Consider the following 15,369-nt stretch of genomic DNA (forward strand, 5'->3'; position numbering starts at 1 on the left):
CAGAGCACGATCCCCTCCCTTTCGAAGACTGGGCCGCAGGGAGGTATTCCAACATGATAATGACCCCAAACACACCTCCAAGAGGACCACTGCCTTGCTAAAGAAGCTAAAGGTAAAGGTGATGGACTGGCTAAGCATGTCTCCAGATCTAAAGCCTATTGAGCATCTATGGGGGAGCGCAAGGTCTCTAACATCCACCAGCTCCATTAAGTTGTCATGGAGGAGTGTAAGAGGACTCCAGTGGCAACCTGTGAAGCTCGATGAACTCCATGCCCATGAGGATTAAGGCAGTGCTGGAAAATAATGGTGGCCACACAAAATATTGACACTTTGGGCCCAATTTGGACATTTCCACTTAGGGGTGTACTCACTTTTGTTGCCAAAGGTTTAGACATTAATGGCTGTGTGCTATTTGAGGGGACAGCAAATTTACCCTGTTATACAGGCTCTACACTTACTACTTTACATTGTAGCAGAGTGTAATTTCTTCAGTGTTGTCACATGAAAAGTTAGAATAAAATATTTACAAAAATGTGAGGGGTGTACTCACTTTTGTGAGATACTGTATATTATTGGCTTGGAGTCTTGCATCCCAGTAATTACTAGACCTGAATTGTCGAGTGATATATATACAGTGAGGGATAAACATATTTGATCCCCTGCTGATTTTGAACATGATCAGTCTATAATTTTAATGGTAGGTGTATTTTAAGTGAGAGACAGAATAACAAAACAAAACAAAAAAAATCCAGAAAAATGCATGTCAAAATAGTTATAAATTGATTTTCATGTCAATGAGTGAAATAAGTATTTGATCCCCTATCAATCAACAAGATTTCTGGCTCCCAGGTGTCTCTTAAAGGGAGTGCTTCTAATCTCAGCTTGTTACCTGTATAAAAGACACCTGTCCACAGAAGCAATCAATTAGATTCCAAACTCTCCACCATGGCCAAAACCAAAGAGCTGTCCAAGGATGTCAGGGACAAGATTGTAGACCTACACAAGGCTGGAATAGGCTACAAGACCATCGCCAAGCAGCTTGGTGAGAGGGTGACAACAGTTGGTGCGCAAATGGAAGAAACACAAAATAACTGTCAGTCTCCCTTGGTCTGGTGCTCCATGCAAGATCTCACCTCGTGGAGTTTCAATGATATTGAGAATAGTGTGGAATGAGCCCAGAACTACAAGGGATGATCTTGTTAATGATCTCAAGGTAGTTGGGACCACCGTCACCAAGGAAACAATTGGTAACACACTACACCGTGAAGGACTGAAATCCTGCAGCGCCCACAAGCTCCCCCTGCTCAAGAAAGCACATGTATAGGCCCATTTGAAGTTTTCCAATGAATATCTGAATGATTCAGAGGAGAACTGGGTAAAAGTGTTGTGGTAAGATGAGACCAAAATCGAGCTCTTTGGCTTCAACTCAACTCGCAGTGTTTGGAGGAGGAGGAATGCTGCCAATGACCCCAACAACATCATCCCCACCGTCAAACATGGAGATGGAAACATTATGCTTTGGAGGTGTATTGGGGACAGGACAACTACACCGCATCAAAGGGATAATGGACGGGCCATGTACAGTCAAATCTTGGGTGAGAACCTCCTTCCCTCTGCCAGGGCATTGAAAATGGATCATGGATGGATATTCCAGCATGACAATGATTCAAAACACACAGCCAAGGCAACAAAGGTGTGGCTCAAGAGGAAGCACATTAAGGTCCTGGAGGGGCCTAGCCTGTCTCCAGACCTTAATCCCATAGAAGATATGTGGAGGGAGCTGATGGTTCGAGTTGTCAAACGTCAGCTTCAAAACTTTAATGACTTGGAGAGGATCTGCAAAGAGGAGTGGGACAAAATCCCTCCTGAGATGTGTGCAAACCTGGTGGCCAACTACAAGAAACGTCTGACCTCTGTGATTGCCAACAAGGGTTTTGCCACCAAGTTGAAGGGGTCAAATACTGATTTCACTTATTGATATGTCATTATTTTTTAAAAAATTTTTATTTAAATTCTTTACTTTTGCGTGCATGGTATTACAAGGATACGTTTGTGATGCGGCAACAATTGTCATCGATAAAGAGGTAAACAAGCATAAACAAGTAGTTGTCTAACATTCTGGATTAAGCACTTTTTTACATGTTTTTAAGCAAGCTGTGTGCAGGTTGGGATTGCGTGCTTGGACTGTGTGTTTGTGCTGTGTGTTTCAAGCTTGGTGTAAGGTATGTTTAGGATTGTAGGTAGGTGCAGGTAGGTAAGGGCTATCCCTTGGTTATCTCGTGTGCCGAACGTCTCCGTCCTGGTCGTTGAGTCTGCGTTTTTGGAGTGTGTTTCCCTAGTCCCTAGGGTGTGAAGGTGGGGATTTGAGACCGGCCGAGCACAGAGAGCCCTGCTATCTTGTGTCTTTGAGTGTGGTGGTGGTGGGTGTGCTTGCTCCTGACCAAGGGAGCTGCGGGGGGGTAGGAGAGTGTGAGTGTCGCCACTTTTCATTGTAGGGTGGGTATTCCGTGCCGTGTGTGTGTTTTGCCTCATGCGCAGGCTAGTCGGGTTGAACCTATGCTGTGCGTGCATTGACATCTAAGGTTGTGTGGCTTTGCATGCTGATAGTGAGAGAGACAGAAAGGCTGCGTAGGGTTATGCGTGTATAGACAGATGAACAAAAGAACATATAGAATGAACAAGGGTGGTGTAACAGTTCTGTATCTTGAATGGGGGTCTTGCCCGTATCTCGTATGTATGTCCTCGGGTGGGTTCAGGTGTCTTGCTGTGGACTGATCCCTAGGGGTTGTTCAGTGTCCGTATTCCTTCTTGGAGAGTTTTTGGCACTTGGTACAAATGGGACAACTCGTTTCGGGTCCCAGTTGTCCGTTGTTGGTCTCTGTGGTGGGTTAGTAGCATTCAGGGTTGCCATTCTCAGTGCCTCCAGTAGCTTGGGTGCATCCTCCATTGAGGTGACTGTGTGCTGGGTTTTGTTTTGGTGTACTACCAGGGAACCACTGGTTCCCCACCTGTAGGTGATGCCCGCAGCTCTCAAGTCGCTGGTGAGCGGGTGGAAGGTTTTGCGCCAGGCGAGTGTGGCTTTTATGAGGTCTTGGAAGAAATTCAGGTTCGCGCCCTCGAACTCCAGGGGTGTTTTGCCTTTAAGTGCCGACATTATCTGTATTTTGTCCTGCAGTGTTGGACATTTGAGGATGACGTCCCGGGACGTGTTTTGTGGGGCCCTTGCTGTAACAGGTAGGCGGTATATCTCCACCACGGCAAGTTTCTTTGCTGTGGCCGGAGGCAAGATTGTGGCTAGTAAGCGCCTAGAATAGTGTGATAATTCTTCTTGCGGGGTCTCTGCTGGGATGCCCCTGATTTTAATATTGGTACGTCTTTGCCATTCTTCTAGTACTGTTAGCTGTGCAGCCATTGCCCTTTGCTGGTTCCACACTTGTTGTAGTGAGTCCTGAATCTCGGACTGGTGTTCTTGTAGGCTGACTATGTTTCTTTCAGACACCTGCACTCTTTCTGTGATTGCCTTGATGTTCTGTTTGATGGGGGCAAGTTCTGCTGCTAAAATTTTATGAAAGTCCGTTAGTAATATTTTTAAGTCATGCCTGGTGGTTGGGGTCAGATCAGCAGATTCGTCTAGGCTTACCGGTCGTTCTGACGGTTGTTCCCTAGATGTGTTCGGCCCTGTTTGTTCTTGGCAGTGAGTTTGTGCTACTGGGCGCGGGGAGTCAGCCGGGCCTGTTTTGGCTTGCAATGGCCATTGGAGCATGGCCCCGATGTCCCTGTTGTCCGCCTGGTGTTGCGGTCGCTGTGAGCGGCGTCCCATAGCCGGCATGCAGTCGACCTGTGCTGCTGCCGTGTCGGATGCCCTTTCCCAGGCCTGTCTCGCTGCAGTGATGTTCAAGATGGCCTCCAGGCCCGTGTGTGCTAGCGTGGAGTAGGCCCCCGTTTTTCGCCTCCGCTTGGGCTGGTGAGAAGCTGCGAGGAATGGCATCAATCACCTAGGGGTGGGTTGGGGAGTATTATTACCCACTTTTTGCGGGTGGATGGGCTGTTATTCTTTCGTTTTTCTCCGTTTTGTTCGCTTTTGTGGAGGAGCTTACAGAGATGGCGTCTTGTCAGGATGAAGGTCAGGCTCCGCCCCCGATATGTCATTATTGATAACTTTTTTGACATGCATTTTTCTGAATTTTGTTTTGTTTTGTTATTCTGTCTCTCCCTGTTAAAATACACCATTAAAATGATATTGCTTTGTCAGTGGGCAAACGTTCAAAATCAGCAGGGGATCAAATACTTTTTTCCCTTACTGTATGTCCTGATATGTAAAAACATAGAATTCAAAAAGGGTGAACTTTATTTTTCCCATTACTGTATAGATACACACACACACATACATATACGTACAATGTTGTTTGATATTGTTTTCTGTATTTGCTTTGTATTGGTGTAAAGTTATCTTGATATCTGTTTGAGTGAGGTCACATATCTTATCTCAATAGTCACAATGACAATATATTTATCTATTCTCCTGAAAAAAAAATTCCAATTAGAGTATGAAAGTGACACGTAGTTTAACTGAACAAAGAACCTCACCGACAATATCGAAAGACATAATTGCTTAAAGCGAGAGAGAGGACATTGTTTTAGACTCAATATATGTCCATTCACTATGGGAGTGCAGTCTCCACTCTCATATTAATAACGGCAAATACATCTCAGTATATCTATTACATTGAACGAATAACACCAGCACTGCAGTGAGTATGAGTTTGAGTCCCGCTACAAACGCAGAGGAAAATGATGGACAAAAAAAGGAGACACCAAAATGCATGATCTGTTTATTATATAGATTCCAAACATATAAAGTTAATTCCTGATAAAAAAATATGTGTCTGTTTTCTGCGACAAAGAATAGACACACAGTGCTTATGGTTTTACCTGGAATGAACAGTTATTAGTGGAATTCCTAGGCCTTTCTTTCAACTTAACATAAAAACAAACGTGTACAAATATTTAGTGTGAGTTAAGTACTTTACTACACATTTTCTTTCAAATTGACTTATTGATTGTCTCAGTCAGTAAAAACACTCTGTACAGTTTTATATTTAATTAGCTAATAATTAAAATATTGTAATTTGTAATAACAAAGTATTTAACCAGGAAAGGTACATTCAGATTACTCTGGTTTCCAAGTACGTCTTGGGGATGTTACCTTAGCCCAACATCCAGGGGTTGTTACTATCACCCAATTTAATGGTACTCATTTTATCTACCTCGGAAGGATGAAGGTACGTCCTGGGGATGTTACCTTAGCCCAACATCCAGGGGTTGTTCCTATTACCCAATTTAATGGTACTCATTTTATCTACCTCGGAATGATGAAGGGCTGAGTCAACCCTGCCGGGATTTAAACCTGCGACCCAAGGGTTGAACAGATTCTTAATTTTTCATAATCATGCTTGTTCTCAGGAATTGTACAAATGTATGTGTTTTATGAACCCTTCCTGGCAAAAGCCTCCCCCCAAATATAACTCAGTAATGTGTGTTCATAATGCATTAAATGTGAATATAACAACATTTTTACGAATAAAATAACTGCATAACCTGCCCCACTACTTTAATAATTATATTTAGTCTATGAATTTAAATAAAAATGCTTGCTAATGCCACATTCCAATCTATGTACCTATACATCCATGATATTTTAAAATATTGGCATGTATAGGTAGACATGTCAATCCGTGTATGAGAGGGCATTTTGCAGTATCTGGTTGCAACGTTTGCAGAGAGTTGTTTTGGTTTTAACAAATGTCAAGCACAAAGTATTTTGCCTTCATCATACATTGTCATGGTGAGTGACTGCATTATGCGGTCCATGGTAATAAACCAGTAAATTATAATATCCTTCCTGTGCGATGTCCGCCCGAAATAATGGCACATGTCTATGCTGGCAGCATTCAAAGATAGATGTATAAAATGTTTATTTAAGGGCCAGGTCAACAAAACCTGCGCTAATGACCACCTAGTTAGAGCACAGTATAAAACACAGTCTTGAACATAGTTGATATCGAATCTGAAGACTATATTTTACATTGAAAAATGCTGGAGTACAAATCTTTGCCCAATTTGCTAAATAAACAATGAAACTAAAATATATTCCTAGAATTTTGGCTAATCGTCTTGCTCAAATTTTCCTGTTCTTAATTAACTATGACAAGGTTTTAAATTGTCAGGCCTCGAATAATACAAGACGTTTCATAAATTGTATTCACCAAATTAAATTGAATCGCACACCGTCTCTGCTCTTATTTTTAGATGTGGAGAAAGTGTTCGGTAGAATTAATTGGGGTTTCTTAAGAAAGGTTATGTCGCAGTTTAACATTCCAGATCCTTTCATCAAGGCTGTATTTGCTTTATATTGTGACCCAACGGTTCACATATCTGCAACTGGCTTTGTTTCTGATAGCTTAACCCTATCTAATAGGACCAGACAGGGGTGTCCATTGTTACCACTTCTTTTTGTGTTGGCTATGGAACCATTGGCTATAGCAATAAGGCACCAGTGTGCGGATACAGAGGTCATTGCGGTAGGAGATAGAGAACAAAAAATCTCTTCAGAATCCTTCAACCTCGATTACATCGTTATTCTCAATACTGCAAGTATTTGGCAAAATTTCATACTGTAAGTTGAACACTAATAAAACCCAAGCACTCTCATATTTTTCCCATGGTATGAATTGGATACTCTAAAAGCTAGTTTTGACTTTGACTGGAGGGATTCCTATATTTCTCATTTGGGCATAAATCTGTGCAAGAACCTGTCAAAGATTCATACTTATAACTTAGTGTCAGGGTTGCGGTCTGGTGCCCGGGACCGAGACACTGTCCGGGCGGCGGTGCGAGGACTGGAACCCAGTATGCCTGATGATAAGTGGGAGTCTTCAGCATGAGAGTGGATAGGTCAGGTTCTGGTGCAGGGTAACCGCACGCCCCCTGGTGTTGAGCACCAGCGTTTGTTCAGCCACATACCAAAACCCTGATGCAGCTACAGCGGATCCCAGGAACTAGGAGCAGGAATTAAGCAGACCTCCCAGAGCTGAATAGGGAGGTACTGCAGCAAGAATGTATCCAGTACTAGAAACAAGGCAAGACTAGAGATAGACACCAAACATGAAAACAAGACAGAACTAATTGAACCCAGAACCAGAGAAGGATAGCAAGCTAAACCCAGAAGATGTACACAATACATTAGGGATACAGACATAACATGGACAGGACAGGAATGGACTGTACATGGACTAGGAATACAAACTAAAACAAGACAAGATAAGATCGGCAAAACAAGAGGAGAAATAACTACTATATATGAAAATCATGGGGATCTAGTCACATTATATGATCATACATTGCATAAGCCTGCCAACAACGCCAATGTACCCCATATCTGGCAGGTCCTACACTGCCTAATGTATGCTAAAACAACCAAAGAAGACATATATAGCACTTACAGAAAAAACACTGAAATCGGGTAGTACCCCTTTAAGGAGTGCTCCCAATTAACTGGTATAGATGTTAGTGGACATGCCTAAAACAGACAGGAAAAGGTAATAAAAAGATATACCAATAAGCTTAATATGAGAGAATTAGGAAATAGATGAAGGGGTTGTAGCAACTATCAAAAATAAGGTACACTGAGTGTATGGTAAGCTCCCAAGTATCATGGCTAAACAAATGTTACAATTAAACTTTATTAGCTGTTGCCCAAATGATACAGTTGCCTCAGTGTACTTTTGCAGATATTGCTGCTAATCCCTATAACGTTACTGGGGGACTGCTTCAAGGGCTATAAAACGGTAAAATTAATTGTCCTTGGTATTGGAGCGATTTAACAGCCGAAATGAATATTATGACCCTATTGAAGCAGACATGCCAGTAATGCAGGTGTAGTAAAGTGGGGAGAGAATAAGGTAATGTTTTCTCCCCTGCAGACACCTATAATGAATATACAGGTAGATAAAGGGAGATAGGGGGGAGAACCTGTGTGAGATTGTCCCCTAATCGATGAGGGCAGCTAAAGGTGCTAACTCAAAAGCCGAGGAATATCTATCTGAGTCCTATAAAGGCGGAAAGCACTACTATGCTAGACTTTACTCAACACACTGATTAATGGCGGGCTTCTTAGCGAATAAACCCAATGCCACTAAATGGTGTCAAGACGCAGATTTGATTTTTTCTGAATCTAACTTCCAACCAGATGATGCAAATTACTCACTAACATCGGGTTTCAATTCCCTTACACAATTATACAGACAGCAAATAAGGACAAGCTGGGAAATAGCCTCTCTGGAGAATTATTTAAAAAAAAGTCTAATACCCAGAGGGCTAAGAATACCGACAACTCCCAGCTCACATATAGACGAAGAAGACTTCATCAAGGAGTGGGAGGAAGCGGCAGGACAATGTTCAGCACGCTTCATGCAGATCATATGTAAATTTGAAAATAAAAAATTAGTAGAAATAGAGAAAAAGATCGATAGCGAAGTGGAGAAAATACAACAACACAAAACAGACCCAGCTTTTGGCCCTAATGAAAATAAACTTCAAGCTAATTTAGAAAAGTATCAAACTATAATAAAACAGAGGAAACATCAAAAGTATTTAAGGGACCACAAGGACTTTAAAACTGGTAACATCTATAAAAAGTTCAATAGAAAAAGGAGGGTAGATAGCGACCAAGCCTCAACCTCAGAATACGAGTCAAGTGAATCAGATATTGACACACAAGCAACCCCCTCTACCTCCGGTGATCACAATAGAGGGATCCTTAAGAGAGGCGTCACTTTTTTAGATCACACACAGGGGGAAAACCGCCCCTTCTTGAGACCGAGACCCAAGAGACAATACAACAGAAGAGGTCGCTTCTAATGGACAGACAGATTGTCAATTTATCTAGTTATACACCAACACAACCTGAACTGGATTTATTGGCAAAGGGCCTGTCCTATATCCCCGTACCCAGACTGGACAAATTCACTTGGGTAAAAGACATCCACTTATTCGCCAGAAAACTAATTTTGCATAAACATTTTCTCCTAAATGAGGAGAAAAAGGCCAAGAACCTGGGCTTAGAACTTAAAGACTACCGTATGACCATGATCCTAGCTGAGCTGCTAGAAGAGAGTGATAGGACTGAAGGAGTACACTACCCCCTAACCAATCTTAAGAACAAGAGTCACTACTGTCCGAAATTAGGAGACTCTAAGTACGTAGAAACCTTTGTAGAACTGGTGTGTGAGGAGATTGAGAAAATCTCACCAAGTGAAACCAACTATAGACCCCATTCAAACTTAACAAACATGGAATATAAGGCTCTGAAGGATTTAAAAGATAAAAAATCAATAACAATAAAGCCCTCCGACAAAGGCGGAAATATTGTTATTTTAGATACCACAAAATATGTAGAGATGAACAAGAGAATCCTCAATGACCAGACTACTTATAAAACTTTAAAACAAGACCCGACAAAAACGTTTGCTGAAAAATTGAGAAGCATCTTACAGCAAGGTTTTGACAATAAAATAATCTCAAAAGACGAATATAACTATATGGTCATAGGGAGCCCACGTATCTCCACCTTCTACAGCCTACCAAAAATCCATAAACAATACAGTGTTCTCACAGGGAGACTTAGTCTCAGGTAATGACAATATAACCCAGAATGTCAGTATCTACTTAGACCACATTTTGAAACCCTTGGTAATCCAGCTTCCGTCTTACCTGAGGGACACTAAGCAAACCCTAGCTGTCCTAACACAAACTAATTTACCAGATAACTCCATAATTTGTAGCTTGGACGTTGAGTCCCTGTACAGCTCTATCCCACACCATTTGGGAATCAAACATACTGAGCACTTCCTACGGAAGAGAGGGACACACTCTGACAAGCACACTGACTTAGTTTTGGACTTACTAAGATTTGTACTCACCCACAACTTCTTTTTATTCGATGGAGCGTACTACCACCAGGTGCAGGGAACTGCTATGGGGACGTCTTGTGCGCCCTCATATGCTAACCTGCACCTGGGTTGGTGGGAGGAACAAGTGGTGTTCATGTCCCCTCCAATAAATCCCCTGATCCAGTACATCCATCTCTGGAAAAGATACATAGATGACATTATAATCATCTGGACTGGGTCAGGGGAACAATTCCTCCAATTTATACAAATCCTAAACGTGAATGACCTTAACCTCAAATTCACGGCAGAAATTGGAACCCCCTCATTAAGCTTCCTTGATCTCACTATATCTCCAGAACCAGGAGGCACTATAAAAACAAATCTATTTCGGAAGAGCACAGCCACAAACAGCCTGCTGAATTGGAAAAGCCATCACCCAACACAGCAGAAGAAGGGAATCCCCATAGGTCAATATTTACATCTGAGACGAAACTGCTCGGATTTGGAAGATTTTAAAATACAAGCTAAAGAACTACGCTCAATGTTTAGGCACAAGGGGTACCCCAATAAGTGCCTTAAGAGGGCATATCACAGAGCCCTCTTAACCAAACAAGAAAGCCTTTTGAGGGAACATACGATCCCACCATCAACTTCTAAGGAAGCAGCACAGACACAAATTAGATGCATTGCAACTTTTGATTCAGGCTGGGACCAGGTCAAAACAATCATGAACCGGTTCTGGCCCCTCCTAAAACAAGATGCACAATTAAGGGATGTACTCCCATCATACGCATCCCTAACAGCAAGAAGGGGCCAAAACCTAAGGGACATGTTGGTACACAGCCATTTTCAACCTATCCAACCTCCGACACACTGGTTGTCGGAAAAAATCAAAGGCACCTACAGATGTGGGAGGTGCAAAGCGTGTAGATATATAAGCCCGAATTCAAAAGACTTTAGCAATAGCACTAAAACCGAGAACTTCAAACCCCTGTCATTTTTTAACTGCAACTCGAAAGGGGTAGTATATCTGATTAATTGTCAGTGTCACCTCAAGTATGTTGGAAAAACATTCAGACCCTTCAAAAGACGAATACTCGAACATATAAACTCAGTCAAATCAACAAGGAATATTGACACTCCAGTTTCAAGACACGTCAAGACAGCTCATAAAGGAGATCCCACTGTCCTTAACTTTTTGGGTATCGAGTTAATCAAACCAGACCAAAGAAAAGGTAACTGGGATCAACGTCTGAGAAGACGTGAGTGCTATTGGATTTATCGCCTACAAACGCTGTCCCCCAGGGGTCTTAACGAGGGATTCTCTTATACCCCATTTATCTAAAAGTCTCCAATATATTTCATGGACATTCATAATCTCATAACTTTATAATAACGAATACCTTAGCTGATTTAATTATTTATGTGTATTTCACATTTTCACGTTTATGTTGATCACTCACCACCCGAGGACATTATCTAGCCCTCTGGTGTTCCAAAACAATTTTTTATTTTTTCCCATCCCCCCTCCCCTCTTCCCCCCCCCCCTCTCCTTTTTACTACTTTCATTTTTCAATAAATATCTACCCATTTAACTTACCATTTATCGATCTGAAATTAGAGATACTAATGATAAATATGAATTTACAGTGACTCCATTACTTCAAGAAATGATATATAAAATCACTGTAACCTTCATAACTCATATGACCTGGGCAATTTACAGTTTTCCCGGTCTCAGTAGTTTGGCTATAAAGGAACACATATTGATACAGTAACTATGTACCTTTAAGACACTCAAAAACCGAATCCATACTGTAAGTATCCAACCTAAATATTTCGTTACAATCATGGGCAGGATCTATGTCCACATCATGTCGTAAGAGCATAAGGGGGAGGGCAGTGAAGCTGCCAATCTTGTGACGTATGTATTTCACCCACGGCATTCTCACGTGGTACACAACCGATACGTCACTGATGACCGATCTGGGTCTCGCTACCTGATTGGTCGAACCACATTTAAAACCGGGGGGGGGGGTCTGGGCGGCAAATTTCAGCCCCTGACGAAGGAGTTTTCAACTCCGAAACGCGCGTCGGGTCTTTGCCTTAGGATATCCCTACACCTCACTAGAGCACTCACCGTGCACTCACTATGCACTTAAGGGAATCCGTTATCGCACTTATGTTTTGTATTATTTTGTAAGCCGATCACATTATGCTTTACTGAGAATAGGAATTTCAACAGGTAGTTCATCTTTATAGGGACTTTACTCCTAGCGCGAGTGTTAGCATAGAACACCCACGAAGGTGTTACAAGGAGTTTGCAGGGAACTAGCATAGTAGTGCTTTCAGCCTTTATAGGACTCAGATAGATATTCCTCGGCTTTTGAGTTAGCACCTTTAGCTGCCCTCATCGATTAGGGGACAATCTCACACAGGTTCTCCCCCCTATCTCCCTTTATCTACCTGTATATTCATTATAGGTGTCTGCAGGGGAGAAAACATTACCTTATTCTCTCCCCACTTTACTACACCTGCATTACTGGCATGTCTGCTTCAATAGGGTCATAATATTCATTTCGGCTGTTAAATCGCTCCAATACCAAGGACAATTAATTTTACCGTTTTATAGCCCTTGAAGCAGTCCCCCAGTAACGTTATAGGGATTAGCAGCAATATCTGCAAAAGTACACTGAGGCAACTGTATCATTTGGGCAACAGCTAATAAAGTTTAATTGTAACATTTGTTTAGCCATGATACTTGGGAGCTTACCATACACTCAGTGTACCTTATTTTTGATAGTTGCTACAACCCCTTCATCTATTTCCTAATTCTCTCATATTAAGCTTATTGGTATATCTTTTTATTACCTTTTCCTGTCTGTTTTAGGCATGTCCACTAACATCTATACCAGTTAATTGGGAGCACTCCTTAAAGGGGTACTACCCGATTTCAGTGTTTTTTCTGTACTCACATTTTCCGGGTTCAAGCCCATATTAGGTGGAACTGGTACCACCACCCTGACCTTTTCCCCTGACTCTAGACCTCCTTTGATGGTTGGGCATAGAATCCAGGGAAATATTTATCTCTTATCAAAACATATATAGCACTTACCTGCAAGAAAGGGCAGAAGCCTTGAGGAGCTGCCTGCAGGACACTGAGACAAAAAGGAATGATGGAAAACAAACGGGTGTGGCAACATAAAAAAACATTTAAAGGAAACCTGGACACTGGGAATTCCAGGGACGGAATAATGGAATGAACCCAGAAACCCAGCATAAAGAAAACCAGACATAGACTGTAGCTGTAGGGCCCCCTCCTGGTGAGGGATCGTGGACCTGACACAGTCTGCCCTATAGCGAGTTAGGCAGCCACTTAACTCGCCTAATTAGAGAGCCGCCACTGACAGGGGCGGCAAAATTCAGAGTGCGACCTGGAGCTGTGGCTCCACTGCAGGCTATGAACGGGCTGGCCCTGCTCGCTATAGTGCCAGTAGAAGCTCATGCCACTCCTCGAGCCACAGGGGATGACCATGCTCCAAGTTAAATTTAAGGGCCATAGTGCATTAGTCGCAGAATAATAATGGCTAAAGTTTGGCCCCCAAACTTACCCACACTAGTTCTGAGCTTTTGTAAAAAAGCCAATTTAATCCTACTTGGTTTCTTATTCCACACGAATGTCAAAAGGGTAGAATTAATGTTCAAAAAAAAAAGAAGAAGGAATGGTTAAGGTAATCACTCTTAAAAAATATTAAATTTTAGGAAGTAGAGTAATTTTAATCTGATAAATCCTACCAAGTCAAGACATTTCAAAACTACACCACCTTTCAATATCTTCTCTAAGAGCGGGCCAGATTTTAGCTAAGTGTCACATCCTGTTCCTAGCTGTGGATCATTCTGGCCTTGGCTTCTGGTATCCAGTACTCTTTTTACAATTCTTGTTTAGTTTTTCTTGGTTTTTCTGGTTTTCTATTCTATGTCTGGTTTTCTTTATGCTGGGTGTTCTGGGTTCATTCCATTATTCCGTCCCTGGAATTCCCAGTGTCCAGGTTTCCTTTAAATGTTTGTTTTATGTTGCCCCACCCGTTTGTTTTCCATCATTCCTTTTTGTTTCAGTGTCCTTCTGGCTCTCTGCCTCTCAGGAAACTGGAGAGACAGCCCAGCGGACCACTAGGGATCAAAAACACTGGACCACCAGGTATCAAAGACACTGGACCACCAGGGAAGCAAAATTAAGGTATTTTTAAAATTACAATCCCCTCCCTCACTGTGTCACCCCCACCCCACTGTGTCACCCCCACCCCACTGTGTCACCCCCTCACCTCCTCCCTCACTCTGCCACCTCCTCCCTTACTGTGTCACCCCCTCCCTCCATCACTCTACCACCTGTCACCCCTTCAACAATATGCCACCCCTCCCTCCATCACTCTGCCACCCCCTCCCTCACTCTGCCACCCCCTTCCCTCCCTCAGTCACTCTGCCACCTGTCATCCACCCCCTCACTGTGTCACCCCCTCCCTCCGTCACTCTGACACCTGTCAACTTGGAATCCCATTATAAACATCTCTATAGGTGGTACTTAACTCCCTCCTAGCTTTTAAAACTACATTTATCTGGAACTAATGTTGGAGCAGGTGGGGTCAGGTAGGTCATGCCCTAAACTGCACACTTACTGAAGAAACATACATACCTTTATACAAACCATCACAGATCAGGTTCCCACTAACACAACAGAGTTATGTCTCCTAAAGAAACTCCTAGAATATTTGCCCAGATTTAGGGAGATCATTTTGGTCCCCGTATTGATCTCAGTGACTTTGGTTATTCCTTGTTACTGGAAATCTGATACTATTACATCTGTGATGAAAGTTTTGAGGAATGTATTTGAGACAAAAAGATGTGAGTTGACGTTTCGAACACCTTCTGATGCTGTTAATTTGCTGAGACATAAGTGGTCACTCTGGGGGACGACGTCAGGGGCCATTATGGCCTTCAAACGTTTGTTGAACCTACTCCAGACTGGACAGCAAATTTCTGGCTTTAATTACTCATTCATGTGAGCACTAGTTAATTTTTTGTCATATTATAAACATACTCCACACCCTCACTGTTCAAGTAACAAGTGGGGAGAACAATTCAAAGATAACTTATCTTGTTATGTATAGCTTCCTCCAAGAATATCCAAGAATATATCCTTCTTACAACAAGTCTAACCATAAGCAATATGGAGGATACAGCTGAAGATCTACAAAAAATAAAACATACAATAGTGTAATACAGTCCAAAAGTAATTTGTGCGCTAGCAGAGTTGCACTTACTCTATTACACTATTGTATGTTTTATTTTTTTGTAGATGTTTAACTGTATCTTCCATATTGCTTTTGGTTATATTGGTTAATTTTGTCATTTTTGGCATTAT

This window comes from Pelobates fuscus, chromosome 12, assembly GCF_036172605.1.
Source record: "Pelobates fuscus isolate aPelFus1 chromosome 12, aPelFus1.pri, whole genome shotgun sequence".
NCBI lineage: Eukaryota > Metazoa > Chordata > Amphibia > Anura > Pelobatidae > Pelobates > Pelobates fuscus.